At 38.9% G+C, this 20,024-nt stretch overlaps 1 long non-coding RNA gene across 1 annotated transcript; it reads left to right on the top strand.

Moving 5' to 3' along the window:
• Positions 1–14,017: 14,017 nt before the first annotated feature.
• Positions 14,018–18,042, top strand: LOC140013916 (uncharacterized). Its single transcript, XR_011820767.1, has 3 exons — positions 14,018–14,457; positions 16,620–16,700; positions 17,858–18,042. It is a non-coding gene; the product is annotated as an uncharacterized lncRNA (long non-coding RNA).
• Positions 18,043–20,024: the final 1,982 nt, after the last annotated feature.

Genomic DNA, 20,024 nt, shown 5'->3' with positions numbered 1-20,024 from the left:
GGCAACCGATTATCAAATCCAGTCCAAAAGTATTTATTTTTCCTGTAAGGAAAACAAAAGGAACAGAACGGGGTAAGCTTGCGCTCAATGAGGTACCAAACAGATAGCATTAAAATCATGGCATTTCACATTTAACAAATCAGATACACATGCCAGATGTAAAGCAAAGGAACCAATGATTCAAATCAGAAGGATACGGGTGGCTCTCAGGAGCCAAATTTCCAGCGCAGTACTTGATCCAAACCGGTTGACTCTCCGTCAACGTATATAGAACCAACGCGTCCGTAGACCCCTCTTATCACCGAATTCCGTCCACCAAACACCCCTTTACCGGGCCCGCTCACCGTAACCGAACAGAAATGGTAATACTCGAGTATACCGGAATCAAGGGTCTCAATACCCAAAAATCCCCGAACAGACTACCGTGGTTCGTTATCTAATCGTCCAGGCCCTTGCCGGCCCGACTCGAATAACTTAGCCACAGGATTGAGCTCATAGGTCATAGAAATCCGAACAGATGCAGACACAGATAACAGATTCAGATACAGATACAGAATAGCAAATTCAGATAGCAGATTCAGACGGCAGATTCAGATAGGCACTCAAAATTGGCATATGGACAGACAAGAGAACGAGTGTGATAAAGTACACCCTCGTCTCAAACAAATTAAACAGATTACAGAGCAGAAATCAAGTTAAACAGCAATGGAGGGGAGTGGTACACTCACCGGCTCAACTTCAAAAGTTTTCACTTCAGATTGGCCTTAATCGCCAAGAAACCCTAAAATAACCAAAATAAACCAATTGAAGGTTTCACATCCATAATCGAGTAAACACAATGCACATGAGGCTCGACTACTAGTCGTATGCCTCGCCAAATAATTACTAATGCAAATGTGGAAAACATGATTTTCTTGGAAACGAAAAGGTAACATGAAGACTTAGGCGCAAACAACCCAAAAGCCTTTCATTTCCACCAAAAGGCAAATCCAACTTAAAGGAACCAAACGGCCTAGAAAATCGGGCAGCACCTCCCCTAAAATTCTTACTTTTCCAGCCATTAAGGCTTCATTATTTCCTCAAATCAGTCCCAATATTTCACACCAAAGGTCATCTCATTTCCCAAAAGCCGTTCAGTAGGCTCAAAGTAGTACAAGTACAAAAGTTAGCTAGGAAATGACCGAAATGAGAGCGAGCCCTAAAACATGCAAACAAGTACATGGAGACTCGATAACGAGTCATAAAGCCATGCCAACCACAACCCCAATAAGGTTTCATATGCATATATAAGCATTAAAGCAAACCAGAAAATCAGGAAATGTAACTCATTTGTTCCAACAATAAAAACAGTTTTGACCTCCTAATGCGGTAATGGCACAAATTGCACTACGCTTATCGGATGAGGGTGTAAGACCCACCATATCGAAGCTAAAAGACAGGGCTACAACAATGTAGAAGGCCACTCAGTCCAAATCCTAGCACAACTAGGTCAAAAATGCAGATTACCAAACCAGAACCGTAATTGCAGGTTCCCAAATCGCACAATGCTGTAATTGGTCTAATTCGGTCTATACAGGTCCAAATGCATTGATTCCAAGGGCATATGGTAGCTAAGACATCCAGCTACATTTCATCAGAAGACACCAACAACAAAATCCAAACCAATTCCAGTCAAAATGGCCAATTACTAGTGCAGTTTTCGCATTCTGATCAACCCAGAACAGCAACAGTAAAAACGCCATATCTCACTCTACACTAATCCAAATGACCTGAAATTTTGCAGGCACCTCAAAAACATCAATACCTACAACTTTCATGTTTTGAGCAAAGTCCAATTCGGCCTCTAACCCTATTATCCAAAACCGGACAGAATTAGGGGTTATCAAACCCTAACTTTTCACAATTCACTCCAAACCCAAAATTAGTTGCTATTATCACCAATTCACACCCACATGAGTCATTACCCCTCATTATCAACCATCATAGATGACCACAACATCACATTCATATTAAACCAGAAAATTCCTCAAAAAAATAAAAACTTCACCAAATCACATCAAATCAAGAAATAAATCACATAATCCATCACTTTAGCTCACATTAGGCACAAATTAACCATCATTAAGTATAGGAGGGAGTTCATATACCACTTACCAAGTAAACAAGAGAGAGGGAGTTGTAGGACACCTTAGCTCTCCAAGAAAACTTCACTAATCAACTTACTAACACCTAATGGAAGGATAATATGGAGTAGAAACTAATTTAGGTAAGTGGTTTAGATGATTTGAGCTAGTTGGAAGCTTGAAATATTGAAGAGTTTTCTTCCTTTCTTGAGCTAAGAGGGCCGGCCACCAAGGAGAAAGAAAATGGTGATTTTTGAGCAATTTTAAGATATTTAACCTCTTGGTCAAAAAGTCAAAAAAATGGAATAGTAAATCTTAAATCAAAACCAATGAAATGGTGACGCTTGGCACTACCATTAATGCATTCCTATCCCTTCTTTTTCCTCTCACATCAATCATTTCACATACTCTACTTATCTCTTAACACCCGATAAATTTCCCACAGTATCCGGAATTTAACCTAATTGGCCGAATTTTTCCGAACTTTTCGCACTAGTGGGTCCCACGTCCATTATATACTCTTAATTTTTCAAAAACTCTCCAATACGAGAAAATTCATCTAAAGACTATAATTACTCATAAAATCCACCAAAAAAATATTCCTAAGCCAGAAAATGCAGAAAACATGCAATTAAGGGGAAATAAACCCTAGGAAAAATATTAGGGAAATACGGGTTCTCACAAGGTGGGCATCATGTGGAGGAGAAGCTGGATGTGGGCATGCAAGATGAGGGTGCTGGGGAAGCTGGGCAGGTTCTGGAGGTAGGGGAGGAGGCCGAACATGGGCGGGATGTCATGGAGGCAGCGGTCGAGTTGGTGGAGCTCACGGTTGTTGAAGCTGCGGACAGGATTATTGTGGATCTTGCGGAGCGAGTGGCGAGCGAAGCAACGGCCGTGGATAGGGAAGGGAAGGACGTGCCATCAGGGGTTGGCGATCACGTTGTTCTGGATGAAGTGGAGGCTACTGCGGTGTTGGTGAGAGCCTCTTCAAAGACCATCGTGTATGCCGGCGGCTTGTCGCCGCGAGGTGCCAAAGAACAACATGGTGAGGGGAAGGAATCGCGTAGTGTGACTATAACATTGAACCTAGACCAGGTTGCCGTCCTTGACCAAGATGTGAGAAAGATGAAAGGGAGGGGAATACGGGCCACGGTCCCGTCGGGACAGAGAGCTAAGGTCGGTCTCCAAGAAATCTCAAAATTCTTTCCATATTTTATCCCATGATTAATGCATGTTTCTAGAATATTCGGGGGATTTCAAAGCCCCCAAACCTTAGAAGACTTAAGACTCTTGTTTGTATGCATAGGCTAGCAGTTGTGGGAATTTGTAAGCCCAAATTATCTAGGCATGATGCTGATTCAATTCGCATTCGGTTGAACTTTGATTACGTATTCTGTAATTCGTCTGGGGAATTGTGGGTGTTTTTCAATTCTCCGTTTGTTGGTCAGGTAGTTGGGGATACGGATCAGCATTTCTCTATTCGTTGGGGGCATCCCCAGTTTGTTGCCCCTATACTAGTTTCTTTTGCTCATGCCAAGTGTCAGATGGTTGAGCGACAGCGACTCTGAGAGGGTTTGTTACAGGATAAGCCCAGCCAGGGTCCATGGTATGTTGTGGGGAATTTTAACCTCGTTCTCTAGAGTAGTGAAAAGAAAGGTGGGGAGGCAGTTTCGGCCAGCGGAGGGTCTTGAACTTTCCCGTTTTATGAGTCATAGGGGGTGTTCGATGCAGGTTTCTCTGGTAGCAGTTTCACTTGGTGTAATAATAGATTAGAATGAGTGTGCACCTGGAAATGGTTGGATAGAGTATTGCTTAATATGGAGTGCTTGAGAAATGTCTCCCGGGCTCTTCACCTTTGGAACAAACAGGTATTTGGGAATCTGTTTGAGAATGTTAAGAAGGGAGAAGCGATGGTAGCGGCGGCTGAGTTGCGTGCACAGAGTGATCTATCTGATGAGGCCCACTTAGAGCTCCAACGTGCTCAGGCTAACTTGAAGAGGCTGTTAGCAGTTGAGGAGCAGTTTTGGAGTCAAAAGGCTAGGGTCAAGTGTGTGACGACTTGCAAATTTTTTTTATTTTAACTTCCTATTACGAGCTCATTTAAATATTTATTTGGCTGTTTACTTCGAATATTTTATTCCAATATTTTAGACCCAATTACATGGAACCATGGTTTACATGTATTTTTAAAATAACTTGTTACCCAATTTAATTTATAAAAGCTCGTTTAGTGAGAATAGTGAATGCGCGTTTGGAGATAATAATTGATTCAAGGGTACAACGAGCTTGGAAATTGAAGACTTATACATTAGTCTTAAAATAGTTATTTTTATGTTGAAGTCCTCAAGTATTAGTTAGTGATACCATTGTTATAAGAGTTCCTTAGAAATTTTGCCGTACCGCGCGCGAATCGAAAGTTCACGTATATCGAGATGGAGCGGTTAATTGGAGATTTAAGAAATGTATTCTAGACTATTAAGAGTGAATAATAATAGTATGAATGGAAGTGCATTAGAGGTTTAGTGCACTAATGAAACAAACTCGAGAGGAATCGAGCACAAAATGCGCGCGAGCGCGCGAAGGGAGAGTTGACTTTTGAGGCAATTTAAACCACACATTTAAGCTTCCCAAGGAAGCTTCATTTTCAGCAAGCACACCCTCTCTCTTCACTCATAGCAGCCGGCCACAAGGAGGAAGAAAGAACCAACATTTCTTCTTCATTTCACCACTCAAATCTCACCTAAATCACTTCAAAATTTACACACACTTTGCAAACCACTTGGAGATCAACCTAAGCTAGAAAAGGGCTTGCTTCTCACGGTTTTCTTTAGCTTCCAAGGACCAAAATTTTCTGCCTTAGTCATCCACAAAGGTAAACAATGATCAACCTCTTAAAACTTGGTTTATGGAAGTTATCTTGCACTTGTAAGCTCATAAATTCATGTGGGTAGCTTTATATTGTTGAAAATCTTGTGAGTGGGCTCTATGAAATCCCATAAGGGCTTGATGAACTGATTTGATGAGGTTTGATGTTATTTATGTTGGATTAGTGCTTAATCTAGTGAAAATATGTTGTATTGTGGAAGAAAGCTCAAAGGAAGTGAAAAGGGAATTTTACCGTTTCTGCCCCTGCTATTGCCGTGCACTTTGGTGCACTTTTTTGTGGTCCAATTGACTTGTTTTTGATGTAGATATGTTTTATAGGTTGTGTGGAAAGTTTTCACAAAAAATTACGTGATTTGGATGGGTAAATGTTAAGATTTCAAAAATTTACCAAAGCTAGAAACGGGTGTCCAGAGTGCTCTGGTAGTGATTTCTTTTTCGGCCATAACTCTTTGCTCCAAAGTCAAAATCAAGTGCCATTTGTGGAATTAAAAACTAGACACTTCCAGTTTTCCAATGGTATAAAATACATGCTCTGATTCCACCTGAGTGAGCCGTACTAACCTTGTAAAGTTTCATGTTCTGTTTCTCATCTGTACTGGAAGCCCTGTTTTGAGCTGCGACTTGATGCTCAAATATGAGCTAGTTGTGGACAGAATTTTAAAATGATTTCTTCTAAGAAATTGTATCCTTATGAATGTAGTTTTCAACACCACTGACCACACTCAATTCCGAGTTGAATTGAGTGAGTTGTGGCTGGATTTCAAAGCTGTCTTCGTGAAAGAAAACCCTAATTCTGGACTGATTTATAACTAATCTTGATTTGGGACTTGTTATTCGAAATCCTTGGTGTTAATCACCTACCAAATGTATTTTGGATGTTTCCTAGACTTTGTCTTCATAAATAAATCATGTTCGAGGAATTTTCATTGGCCAAATGTTTGAGAAAAGGAAAACGCAAGTGCAAGGCAGATTTGCCTTAGCAAATTGTGGAACTTTAATGGTTTTGTTAACCAACTTCCCGAACGAATTTTTGTATAAAATTTGACAGAGGAATAACCCTTATATGGTAGTGTAATCATACCAAATTTGGTGCCATTCTGAGTCTATTTCGATGCTCAACCAAAGATTCAAAGTCTATGTTTTAAACCTGGAAAATGGTCTAACAGTCCCAACTTTTGGGTAACTTTGAGCCGCCATATCTTAGTCTCAAAACCCCGATTCTTGTTCCACTTGTTTTTTTTTAAACTTTGATTGTAACTCTAATTGGGTTCCACATTTCAAAGTCTACTTCGTATTGTGTGAATTTTGCTGAATTTCCAATTTTGGCCAAAAACCAACCCCAAAAACTGCCTTAGTATTCAAAACAGCATTTTGAACCCAAAATTTGAATGTCTTCCATTTGGAATCATAGTAAAGTGTCTTCTAAAAACTTTTGTACTTTGGAAGTAGTTTCCAACAGTACCAAGTTTTCCAATTTTGGACTTACAGAGAGTGAGATACGATTTTTCAAGGATCGCTCAACAAATCTGAAATTTTCGAACTTAAAGAAAATTGAGGGTTTCGAACTATCCATTTTTCTTCGATATTGATAGACCGTTTTACACTTGATTTCAAAGATGAAAATCAAATTTCTCTTGTGTTTTAAAACCCCACTTTTGAGCCTTTAATTGCGAGTAATTAAGGCTCATTTTCATGAGATTTTCTTAGATTGTACTCTAGTGCAATCCTCCTCGATAATTAGGGGTTTTAAGTGATAGTGTGTAATAGTTCATTATTAATTGCTCAGGCACTCAAGAGCACCTGCAAGAGGATCTCACGAAAGACGCCTAAACAATCACTTGTCTTTGCTTCTTGAATTACTTGGTGAGTGTCAAGTGTATGTAAACTTGATATGTGCTTAGTTGTTATTAGTGATTGGAGATTTCGAAAATACTGAGTCGAGTGTGTATCTTACCACACTCGGTCTCATTTGAATGAATTGTGACACCCCGAATATTAGGAGGTTGTTTGTAAAGAAGATACTAAAGTGTATTTCTTTGAGTTTGATTTAAAACCTTATTTTGTTTTAAAAGATTAGAAACCCTAAAATTTTTAATCAAAAACTCTAGTTTACTTGTGACTAACCGGTTTTCTTAAATCTCTCATATTTTAATTGAAACCCTAATTTTAATTACTGGAATTGTAAAATCTCTCACGTTTTTCTTAAAAATTTTCTTTTATTTGGAAATTATTCATTTATTAAAGCCCTACCACCCAGTCATTTCACAATAAGTGCAAATAAACCTAGAAAGTAGGGTTTCACTCTTCGTTTCCAAGATTGGAGCAAATTAGGGTTTTTGCGATTTTTCACCGGATGATTTTTTGGTACGGAGCAAGGATCAAATTTGGTGATTAAAAGTGACTTTTAAGTGAGAAATAATATGTGATTAGAAGCAATGAATAAAAGTTAGTGAAAAGAAATTAAAAACCCTAGTACGGGTAATTTAAGGAAAAATGGCGCGAACCGGTGCGTACCGTGTACTACCGATTTAACCACCACCTGATCACCACTTTCTTACCCTACAAGCTCATTACTAATTGAGCAAAATATCCCCCCCCCCTCATGGTCATCTCTTGGCCGAAAATTGGGACAAAAAAATGCAAGGAAAGAAAAGAAAATTTTGTGGTGAAAGTTGAGCCAAGTGTTGGCCCAACTTGTGGTTACAATTAGTCCTAATCCTCTTACCTTCTTATAAGACAAACTAAGCTCTTTCTCCCTCATTTTTTCTTGCTTAGGGCCGAGACAAGAGAGAGAGAAAAGAAGAGCAAGAGAAACAAATTTCCTTCTTGATTTGCTTCAACCAAGTGAGAAAATCCAATTCTAAACCGATTAAAGTGTGGGTTGTGAGTTGGGAAGCTTGAGGAACTAAGAAATTTCAAAGGGGGTGAAGTATCACTCTTCCAAGCCTTGTCTTTGAGGTATAAAAATCTGATCATGATCCTTGTTCCTTTAAATTTTGGTTTAAGATGTTATTTAGATCATGTTTTAGCTTGATTACAAGATAAGCAAGTTGTTGTGATGATTCTTGGATGATATATGCAAGCTAGGGTTTGATTAATTTCTGCCTAACCTTGTTTTATATTTAGTATATGTTGTATATAAGAGTAGATAAGGGGCTTTGGTAGAATTGGAAGCAAGAAAATGGAAGGATTGACTTGAGATTTCAAAAATTCCAGATTTCTGGAATTTCAGGATTACATTCTGCCCGGTTTTAGTGCTCATAGTTAGAGGCTGAATTAGGCTTGGCCTAAAACATTAAAGTTTTATAGAATGGTATTTTATAGGTGCCTACAAAATTTCAGCTCAATCAGAGTAATGTAGCTTGTGAAAAGATGAAAATACCCTCGCTGATCTGGGTTATATTCCAGAGTTCCGCATGGACAGTTTAGTCTATTTGATTGTGTTTATTCACTATAATCCGTTTGGATTTAGCCATTTTCCAAAACATGAAAGTTTTAGTACCCTGTCTTAGCTTTGTAACGCCACCAAGAACGCCTTACACGGACCTTGGTAGACTGAGAATAGGCCATTTGAATTCAGTACGGTTGATTAGCCGAATAGTTGAAACCAGATTATATGAATTGGGAATTTGATTAGGTTACACTAAAAATTAGACTAAGTGCTCTTCATGAAAATTGTAGGCCTTCATCTTAGATTTGAATTGGTATAAGTTTCACCTCAATCCAAAAAGCGTAGCCTTCGATGTGCCCATTCCGCAAAAACCCGTCAAAACTGTCTTTTGTAAACGTCGTTTCTGCACTCGTTATTAGCTTGATTTCTTGTTCTTGTATTGTTTTGAGCCTATTGAATGGCTATTGAAAGGAAATTGTGTTATGGGTAACCTTGGGTTTGGTTGAGAAAAAGAATGAAGCCATAAATGGCTGGAAAATTAGGTAAACACAAAGGGCGTGCTGCCTAAATTTACGCTCGAGAACTATAGAAATACACTTACAATTTGGGTAGAATTGAGATGAATATCACTTGAACCATCTAGGGTACTTGAGTCTTCTTGTTCCGAGGTATATAAGTAAGGACTTAGCCGAACTTGTACCCTTGAGGAATGAAATAATGATTGCTCGGAGTATGTTTTCCTTGTACTTTCGACTCGCATGGCATTTTCAAGTATAAATGTTACAAAGTTTTATCGTTTAAAAAGCGAGCAAGTGTTTCACGACTACTCTCCAAGTGAATTCCAATTTCTTGATTTTTATTGAACGAAACGTCTAAGTTTCGAATCTTAGTCATGTTTCAAAGTTCTCAAACTGAGTTTTATCGCAGGTTTGGACTCCGAACCCGGAGTATAACCTGAAAGTGACCAGTAAAGGCACTATATCTTTTGGTGAGTGCTTTCAAATACCGAATTAAACTTGATACTTGAACTTGATACGTGACCAATATGATTACATGTTATATACGTGAATTGTTAGGGCAAGAGTGTACTTTATCGCACTTGCCCTTATGTAATATATACTCGTTTATTGTTGCAATTGACTTGATATACTTGTTTATGATGCGCGCACTTCCTGGAATTCCAGAAACCCGGTGGCAAGTTACTTAAGTCGAGCCGGCAAGGGTTTGGTCGATTGGGTAACGAACCCTGGGTCTCTTGTTTTGTCGAGTGGAGTGATATCTCCTCGGCTAACCGATATACTCGAGTATTACCACCCGTGTTTCTTGAGGATTTTGGGCCCAGCTAGGGGTTTGAACGGTAGATGGAGAGTCGTTTAAGTGGTGTTCTACTGGATTGGTTACTTACTTGAAAGTTGACGGAGTGTCAACTGTTACTTGATCAAGCTCTGGAGATGCCATGGGAATTTGGCTCCTGAGAGCCTTTTGTATCCTTATACTTGACAATGATTATTGCTTATCGGATTCTTGTTCCTTTTGAAAACCAAAAGCACTTTATACTTGATCATTTGGAAATTTGCTACTTGAAATATTATTGTCCACTCTTATGAATTTTGATGCCATTAACTTGCTATGTTGATACTCGTACTTTTAAAATGGTCAATTTGTTATTTGGAATCTCACTGGGCTTTTAACTCATTCCACGCTATTTGTTTTCCTTACAGGGGGTACGAGCGAGGCGTGAGATGTGTAAAGACTAGCGTAGTCTAGTTGTTTGACTTTTGCCTTTTGTCTTGTACTCGCGCTATTCCTCGAATAGAATGTTTTGTATTTGGATTGTATCCGCTTTGAACCAGTTTGGATATATTGAGGTTTTGTACCTTGATTTTCATCAATGTAAATTCTAAGCTTGAATTGCGATGTTAATTACGGTCCATGGATGTATGCACGTGATTCGAGTGAGTGAGTCCTGGCGAGAGCTGGGCAGGTGGTCCGCCGAACCTTGGGGTAAGCCCTAGAGGGAGGTAGGGCCGTTACATGAATCATAAATGACTTGATTGAATTGAAATGAATGAATCGTGAATGACTTGATTGAAATGAAATGAATGATTGAATAAAATGATTAATTATGCTATGGCTGCATAAGTCGATTGGAGCGATGCCTCATCGACCACTAAACGATTGTAAGTACCACACCGATTTGGTGGGAGGTACCTCTCGAGTCATCTTAGTACCCTAAACCGTGCTAAGTCGATTGGAACGATGCCTCATCGACCACTGAATGATTGTAAGTACCACACCGATTTGGTGGGAGGTACCTCTCGAGTCGTCTCAGTACCCTAAACCTCTGAACGATAGCAAGTACCACACCAATTCGGGTGAGAGATACCTCTCGAATCGTCTCAGAACCAGTAAGCATTCTAAGTCGATTGGAGCGGTGTCTCATCGACCTTTGAACGATAGCAAGTACCACACTGATTTGGTGGGAGGTACCTCTCGAATTGTCTCAGACCTATAAACTGAGCGATAGTAAGTACCACACCGATTTGGGTGGGAGGTGCCTCTCAAGTCGTCTCAGAATCATAAATGGAATATTTAAAGTGCTATGAATTTAATTATCTACCCGGGTGATGGGGTGTTGTCACGAGAAGGTATTGGATTGAACTTGGGTAAAGTAAACAAAGATTTAACTCCTGAGAGCTCCTACATCCTACTCAAGGGGGTTTATTTTAAATTGTGAATTTCTTGAATGTTATAGTTTTCACTATTGTGTAAGTGCTATTGCTATTGAATTACTTGCCTTGCATGTTTTCTTGGCCTCACGAGCATCCGCTCACAACGTTAGATTTGTTTTCCTTAACAGGAGCTGAAATGGGAGGAATTCTGGAAAAGCTTACTTGATGCTTCATTTGATTAGAATTGTGAATGTATTTGTTTAGAATTTGATTTTGGAAGCTGTATCTTTTGGGATTTTGATGTAAGACTTGGATATTCAACTGTGGAAACGACTTTTCTTTAGTAGGCTTGTATTAATTGTTATATACTGATAAGCTTGAAGGTTTCCGCACTATCTTACTTTATTTTGTCGTGAATGACTAGTATTGTATTAAACTTGAACGGGATTTGTACCGAGTCCCGGCGAGAGGTAGGCAGGCGTCCCGCGGATACCCTTTTGTTCACCTTGGGGAGAAGTGGGGGCGTTACAAAGTGGCTCTAACACGGTGATTGTAATTCAAGCTCTTTTCATTCGGTGGTAAAGCAACACCGGTTTCAATCCAGAATTCACAAGATTCATGATTCTGTGGGAGATTGGGTGATGGACGATGAAGGGATCGGAAGGGAGGCGGTCCGGTATTTTAGTAACTTATTCTCGACTGACTCTGTGTCCGAGTTTCAGCTTCTGCATGTTATCCCTAACCTCGGGGATGATATCGAGAACATGAGATTGGAGGAAGTCCCCTCTTTGGTGGAGGTAAAGGCGGTGATATTTGATATGGATGGGGATAGTATAGCTAGGCTAGACGGGTTTATAGGAAAATTCTTTACGATGGCATGGGAGGTGGTGGCTCACGATGTTTACATGGCGATTGTGAGTTTCTTATGTGGTGTTGAGCTACCACGGTTCATTACGGTTACATCTATTGTTCTCCTACCCAAGGTCATGAATCCTCAGGATTTTACGCAATTTCGACCTATTAGTGCGAGTAATTTTTTGAATAAAGTCATTTCTTGAATCTTGGTAGGGAGGTTGTCTGGTGTGTTGCCTCGAATCATTTCTCCTCAGCAGAGTGGCTTTGTTAAAGGGCGGTCAACTACAGATAATTATTTGCTAGCTCAGGAGCTAATGTCGAAGATGGGAAGGAAGTGTAAAGGGGGGAATCTGGCCCTGAAGTTAGACATGGCTAAGGCATATGATAGGGTTTCCTGGCCATTCCTTATTGCAGTTATGCGACGGTTTGGCTTTGATGAAAGGTTTATTGACATGGTCTGGAGGTTGATCTCTAATGTTTGGTTCTCGGTACTTGTGAATGGGGTGCCATATGGATTTTTCATATCGTCTTGAGGGTTGCGCCAAAGGGATCCGTTATCGCCTGCACTTTTTATCCTTAGCTCAGAGGTGTTTTCTTGGGCCTTAAATGCTCTTGTTGCCCAGACATGTGTCGTGGGATATAAGGTACTGCGGCACTGCCCTTCTGTGTCTTATTTGGGCTTTGCTGACGACATTATTATCTTTGCCAATAGCGGTGTGGATTCGTTAAGAAGGGTTATATGGACTTTGGACTGGTATCAGAGTGACTCTGTGTGAGAACTTGTAATTTTCTTAATTGCTAGGTTTTATTTTCTTTTAATTGCACGTTTTTCCATATTTTCTTATTTGGAAAATCTTAAAAAAATAATTTTTATGAGTAAATATGGTTTTTAAATCATTTTTCTAGTATCGCGTAGTTTTTGAAAAATTAAGAGTATATATCGGACGTGGGACCCACTAGTGCGAAAAGTTCGGAAAAATTTGGCCAATTAGGTTAAGTTTGGGATACTGGGATTTAATTACTAGGTGTTAGGATATAATTAGAAGTTACCAATATGGATTAGTATTGGAGAGACAAAAGGATAAGTGTTAGACTTAAAAGGTGCCACGTGTCGATTTTTCATTCGAGCTTGGACTTTGACCATTATTTCTTACCTTTACTAATACTCAATTTTGACCCAAAAAGCACTCAAATTTCTGCAAGCTTGGCTGACCCTCCCTCAAGAAAGAAAGAAAGAAAACTCTCCAAGATTCTTGCTTCCATCTTGCTCAAGTTCAACAATCCAACCATTTAACCTTGCAATTACTCCATAAAACCCCTCCATTTAGTGATTGTGAGGTGATTGGTGAAGTTGTTTGGAAGCTTAAGGTGCCAAGTGGTCTCTTTTCTTGGGTTACTAAGGTGAGTAGTGAAGGAACCCCTCTCCTCCACCTAATGAAGTTAAATTTGTGATTTGTGGTAGTTGAAGTGATGATTTTTGGTGTTATTTCTTGATTTTTGGTTGAATTGGTGAAGTTTTATAATTATTACTATGTGGCCATGTATGATGATTGGAAATGATATGGAAGGGAGCTAGAAGGTGTAATGGGTGGTTAATTGCAGAAAACTTCTGTTTTGAAAGGAAAATTGGAAAGTTAGGGTTTCATTACCCTTCATTCTGCCCGGCATTATTCATCATGGTTAGAGGCCGAATTTGTGAGGACTCGCAAAATTTACTTATTTAATCTCCTATTTCTAGCTTATTTAATTATTTATTTGGTCTTTTACTCCGAATATTATTTTCTAAGCTCTTGAGACCTAATTACATGGAAATATAGTTTCATTATATTTTTAAAATGACTTGTTTCAAAAATTAATTTTCGGAAGCTCGTTTTGTAAAAATAGTGAACACGTCTTTGGAAATCTTGATCGATTGAGAGTACAATAGGTTTGAAATATTGGAGACATGTACAATGGACCTAAATTAGGCATTTTAATGTTTAAATACTCAAGTGACAGTTATTAGTACTATCGTTATAAGAATTTCTCGGAAGTTTCGCGTTATTGCGCTTAAATTGGAGATACGCGTTTTCACACGCGCAATTTAAATTGAGGAACTTTAGACCCTTATTTTGGGACAATTAAGAGTGAATAATATTTATATGAATATAAATGCATTAGAAGTTTAGTACACTAGTGAAACAAACGCGAGAGGAATCGAGCACAAAACGCGCGCGTGCGCGCACTTTTTGCGGTTGACTTTTGTGCACCCAATCCTTAGTCATTAAGCTTCCTTTGGAAGCCTCATTTCAGACCACAATTTCTCTCTCTTGCTCCCTCATCTGGCCGAACAACAAAGCAAGAAAAACAGCTCAAGAGTTCTTCCAATTCCTCCATCAAATCTTCACCAAACCTCTTCCAATTCACTCCAAATTCGAACTACACTTAGCTTAACACTTGAGGAGTATTTTGAGCTGCAAAAGGGAGCTGAAAAGCCACGGTTTTCTGGAGCAAAGAGTGACCAAAATTTCTGATCTAATCATCCAAGAAGGTAGCAAATCATCCAACCCATAGATCTTAGTTTTTGTAAGATTTATTGCACATATAAGGTTATATAATCATGTGGGTAGTCTTGTTTATGGTATAAAATGCGAAAGTGGGCTCTATGAACACCCACTCTTGGGTTGTTGCTGATTTGATGTTGGATGATGAAATTAATGGTGGTTTAGTGCTTATATTAGTAGATTAATGTTGTATTGTTGGTAGAAAATCAAAGGAGGTGCTTGGAGCAAAAGTGACCGTTTTACCCCTGCCTTGTCCGACTGTTTTCGTGCCAGATTTTGAGATTCTAATGAATTGATTATGTTGTTTATCTATTATTGTAAGTGTGTACAAAAGTTCATTGAAAAATAACATGATTTGGTTGGTCAAATGAGTTGATTTCCAAAGTTAGCAAAACTGGAAAATGAATCCCGTATTGCCCAGGCAGTCATTTTGTAACGGCCATAACTCTTTGTTCCGATGTCGAAATCAAGTGCCGTTTGCGGCATTGGAAACTAGACATTCCTAGCTTTCCATCGGTACCAATTTCACATTCTGGTTCCACTTGAGTGAGCCACACCATTCGATTGAATATCACTGTCCTGTTTCGTTGCTCTCCAGGAGACAGGACAGAAATTGCTTCTTGATGCTCAAAAACGAGCTATTTGTGAATGGAATTTGAAAATGGTTTCTTCTGAGAAAATTCAGCTTTAGAAGAGAGCTTTCCAACGCCATCAACCACGCCCAATTCCAAGTTGAATGGAGTGATTTGTGGCCAAAGTTTGAAACTGCTACAGTGATAGAATTTTCCACTTGGACAGATTTGTAACTAACAATGATTTGGGACTTGTTGTTTTGGAAACTTTGATGTCCGACATCTACCAAACTTTAGATTAGATGTTCCTTGGACTTTGTTTCACAAATAAACCAGATTTGGGTTGGTTGCTTTGGACAAAATGTTTAAAAAGGAAAGAAGAGCTAGAAGACAGTTTTACCTTGGGAAATTTCCTGAACTTTGATGGTTTAGTTAACTACCTTCCCGTGTGAATTTTCAAATGAAATTTGATAGAAGAGTAATCCTCATATGGAGGTTTTATTGTACAAAATTTGGTAATATTCTAAGACCATTTTGATATGCAAATGATGTCACAAAATTCGCTCATCGAATCTGGAAAACTTTTCGTTTTCTCTTAGCCAAATGGTCAAATCTGATTTGGAGAGTTTTATTTCTAGAATTTGGATGTCAATGGTCTTTAAATTGCTCAGTGGATGTTTATGAACTCTTGGTTTCAATAATGGAGAGATTTGGAACTGATTTCATGGTACAAAAAGTTTGTAAACGAAAGAAAAGTGAGAAGGTAGTTTAGCCTTGAAACTCTTCATAAACTTTGGTTGTTTTAATGACTACCTTACCGTGAGAGTTTTTGTACGAAACTTAGTAGAAATGTTGTTCACACATGGAAGATTTAGTGTACCAAGTTTGATGTATTTCTAATGCCAACTTGATGACCAAATGATATTTCAAATCTAGTTTTAAACCTGGAAAATAGCCCAACAGTCTTAACTTTTTCAGCAACTTGGAGGTACTATATCTTGGTGCTCGAAACTCCGTTTCTCGTTCCGCTTGTTTTGTTATACTCTTGGATTGAAACACTAATTGATTTCCAAATTTCAAAGGTTAGTTCAAAACAAGTGAATTTTTCCGAATTTCTAAAGTTGGCCAAAAACCAACTTAAATCTGTCTTGGTAATTCAAGTTACCAACTTTGAGCCAAAATTTGAGTGCCTTTCACTTACATTCGTGGAAAAGTATCTTCTAAGAACTTTTAGTACTTTGAAAGAGGATTCCAACAGTACCAAGTTTTCCAATTTTGGACTTGTGGAGAGTGAAATATGATTTTTCAAATATTGCTTGTTAAATCTGGAATTTTCTAACTTAAAGGAAACTAAGGGTTTCAAACCCTCCATTTTCCTTCAATATCATTTGATCGTTTTACATTTGATTTCAAAGATGGAAATCAGATTTGTCTTGTATTTTAAAACCCACTTTTGAACCTCGAGTTACACGAACTCTTAGACTCGTCTCTGCGTTAATTTCTTAGATTGTACTAGTGTACAATTTTCCTCGATAATTAGAATGATTTTGAGTGGTAGTTGATTATTGTTTGCTCAGGCACTCGAGGGAATCTCCCAGAGGAACTCGGAGCGGACACCTAAGACGCTTGTTTAAGAACTACTCGCTTGTTTTGACTAGGTGAGTGTTCCATATAGGAATACGTAATTGGAATAAGTCTATGACATGCTTAACCCATGGTCATTAAGTATTTACCACACTCATGCACATTTGAATAATGTATACTTGAATTACTCGACATGAAACACCTGAAGTAGGTATATTTGAACTATTCGATATGAAATGCTTAAAGAGCATACTTATGTGATTACTTGAAATACTAGATATGAAATGTTTGGAGAGCATATTTACATGATGTGTTTAAATGATTAATTATGCTATGGAAGCATAAGTCGGTTGGAGTAAATCTCCTCGACTCTTACGTGGTGAAAGTGAAAAACGGCCAATGGCGGCCTATTGAAATGACATATGTCTACCAATTAACCGTAATTACTACCGTTAACCGTTTACCGTTTACCGTTAACCGTGTTTACTTACCGTTTTCTAATCTATTTGGTTACTTGCTTACTTGGTTATCTGCTTACGTGATCACCAACTTACTTGGTTACTTGACCACCTGATTACTTGATTATCATGAATCACATGTTATATGAAGCTGTCCATCATTATTAGGCGAGTGTGTACTTTACCTCACTCGACCTACTCAAATGATGAATTTTACCTTTTGTCGAATTACTTGGTTACCTGTGCATGTTGTAAGCTCTAAGCTGAACTTGGGCCCTGCCCTTGGTTACTGACCTACTCGAGCCAGGACTGGGCTCGGTCGGATAGGTTGGAACCCTGGGCCACCGTTTCGGTATACTCGAGTATTACCACTGGAGGGATAAGGCGATGGCCAGACCGTACCGTGGGGATCAGAAGTCATAAGGTGCAGATGACCGACAGAGTTCCACTGGAACACCGTATCCTACCGTATATGTTACCTTGTATCATGATAATTGTTTCATGCTAAAATGCCAACATGAAATCCTGAACTATGCCTGTGATATGCTCCATACCTGTTACCTGACCAATGTACTTATATCATGATACCTGTTTCATGATAAATGTCTCAAATTACTCGTACAATGATTATCACCTCATGATAACATGCCATTGTGCAACCTTGAACCATGCATATGATATACCCAACTTACTTGATTTATTTGAACTGTTAGAGTGTCTTGGAACCTCACTGGGCTATGTAGCTCATCCCACGTTGTGGTTTTCTTTTACAGGGTTCGAGACCAAGGGTGCTCGTGAGTAGTACTAGATTGTTTTCTTTTGAAAACTTTAAGTTATATTATAATGGTTGGCTATTGTACCCCTTTTCCGTTGGGTTGTATTTAAGCGTGAAAGCTGCATAAATGTAAGTGTGAGATATTTGAAGTACTTTAATTATGTATTGAGGTTACTTAAAGTATTTCAAACTTTTGAATGATGGATTGTAGTGAGTCCTGGCGAGAGCTGGGCAGGCGTCCCGCGGATACCCTTTGGTTCGCCTTAGGGAGAAGTGGGGGCATTACAGAATTAGCCTTGGGTCAAAACATCAAAGTTGTAGGGAATGACATTTTAGAGATTCCTACAAAATTTCAAGCCAATCGGAGTAGTGTAACTTATGAAACGACCGAAATACCCTTGCTGCCCTGTTTCTACCCGAACTTGAGAATTGCTTCTGTAATTGGCTAATTTGATTGGGAATAAGACTGATTTGGTTGTTGAGGTCTTCTAATGAAATGTAACCTTGTATCTTAGCTTTCGGATGGCTTTGGAATCACCTGATTTGGACTTAGGTATCCTGACTTATGATGTTTGAACCAGAATGCGGTTTGTGAACCTGTTTTTACGGTTCTGGTATAGTATATTGAATTTTTGACCTGTTTACACTAGAAACTGGACTGAGTGGCCTTCTGTGACATTGTAGCCCTATCTCTTAGCTTCGAAACGGTGGGTCTTGTACCTCCATCCGATAATCGTAGTGCCAACGGTACCAAAGCCGCAAAATGACGTCAAAAACTGTTTTTATGGTTTAGAGCTTAAGTCCATTTCCGGAAATGTTTCTAGCTTGATTTTAGTACTCATATGACTTTAAGCCTAGTGAATGGCTTTTGGAAATGAGATTATTCTGTATGAGATGTTGGGACTGATTTGAGGAAAATAATGAAGCCATTAGTGGCTGGGAAAATAGGTAAACACAACGGGCATGCTGCCCAAAATTTTAGGGCTATGTGATTTCCTTCAATTGAGTTGATCTTAGTACAAATGAAGGGTTTTAGGGGTTGTTTATAACCCTAGGACCAACTGTTATCTTTTTGCTCTGTATTAGTACTTAATCTGGGAAAGCTTACGACATCTAGTCGAGCCTTACTTATGCATTCCGTTTACTCGATTTTGGATGTGAAACCTTCAATTGGTTACTTTGATAATTTTAGGGTTTCTTGGCGATTAAAGCCAATCCGAAGTGAAAACTTTTGAGGTGTCTGTATTTGAATCGGTGAGTGTACCACTCCCCTCCATTGCTGTTTAATTTGATTTCTACCCTGCAATCTATGATTTAAATGACTGCACTATCTGTTTAATTTGTTTGAGACGAGGGTGTACTTTATCACACTCGTTCTCTTGTCTGTTCATATGCCAATTTTGGTGCGAATCTGAATCTGTATCTGTATCTGTATTTGTATCTGTATCTGTATCTGTTCGGACGTCGTTTGGAAACTCGTATCCAACGACCTTTCTGTGACCTCTGAGTTCAACCCCTGTGGCAAGTTACTCGAGTCGGGCCGGCAAGGGACTGGTCGATTAGATAACGAACCACAGTAGTCTGTTTTGGGATTTTTGGGTATTGAGACCCTTGATTCCGGGTATACTCGAGTATTACCGCTTCTGTTCTGTTTGATGTTCGGGCCCGGTAGGGGTATGTGAGGTGGAAGGAGTCGGAGAAAGTGGAGTCTACGGTATTGGTTACTTCTTTAACGTTGACGGAGTGTCAACTATTATTTCGATCAAGTTTCGGTGAAGCAAATGGGAATTTGGCTCCTGAGAGCCACTCGTATCCTTTCTGTCTATGGTGTTTGTTCTGTTTGTTCACTTCTTTATTTGATTCGCATATGTGATTAATTGACTGTGAAGTTCCATGTTTCTTACTTGCTTTTGGTACCTCATTGAGCGTAAGCTCACCCCCTTCCTGTTATCTTTGTTTTCCTTACAGGGAACCACTTTTGGGGCTAAGATGTTTTGAAGCACGAGTCGAGCTAGTTTTAATATCTTTTGTAAAGCTTCTCGATAGTTGGAAAACCCTAAATGTATTTTAATCCAATGTTTTCTTTTGGTTGGTAAACTTATTAATATGTACATATTAAAGTGTTTCCTCATGTTTATGTGAAATTTGTATTTCGGAATGTACAT

The sequence above is a fragment of the Coffea arabica genome, chromosome 8c (genome assembly GCF_036785885.1).
Source record: "Coffea arabica cultivar ET-39 chromosome 8c, Coffea Arabica ET-39 HiFi, whole genome shotgun sequence".
Classification (NCBI taxonomy): domain Eukaryota; kingdom Viridiplantae; phylum Streptophyta; class Magnoliopsida; order Gentianales; family Rubiaceae; genus Coffea; species Coffea arabica.
This window is presented reverse-complemented; position numbering and strand designations above follow the sequence as displayed.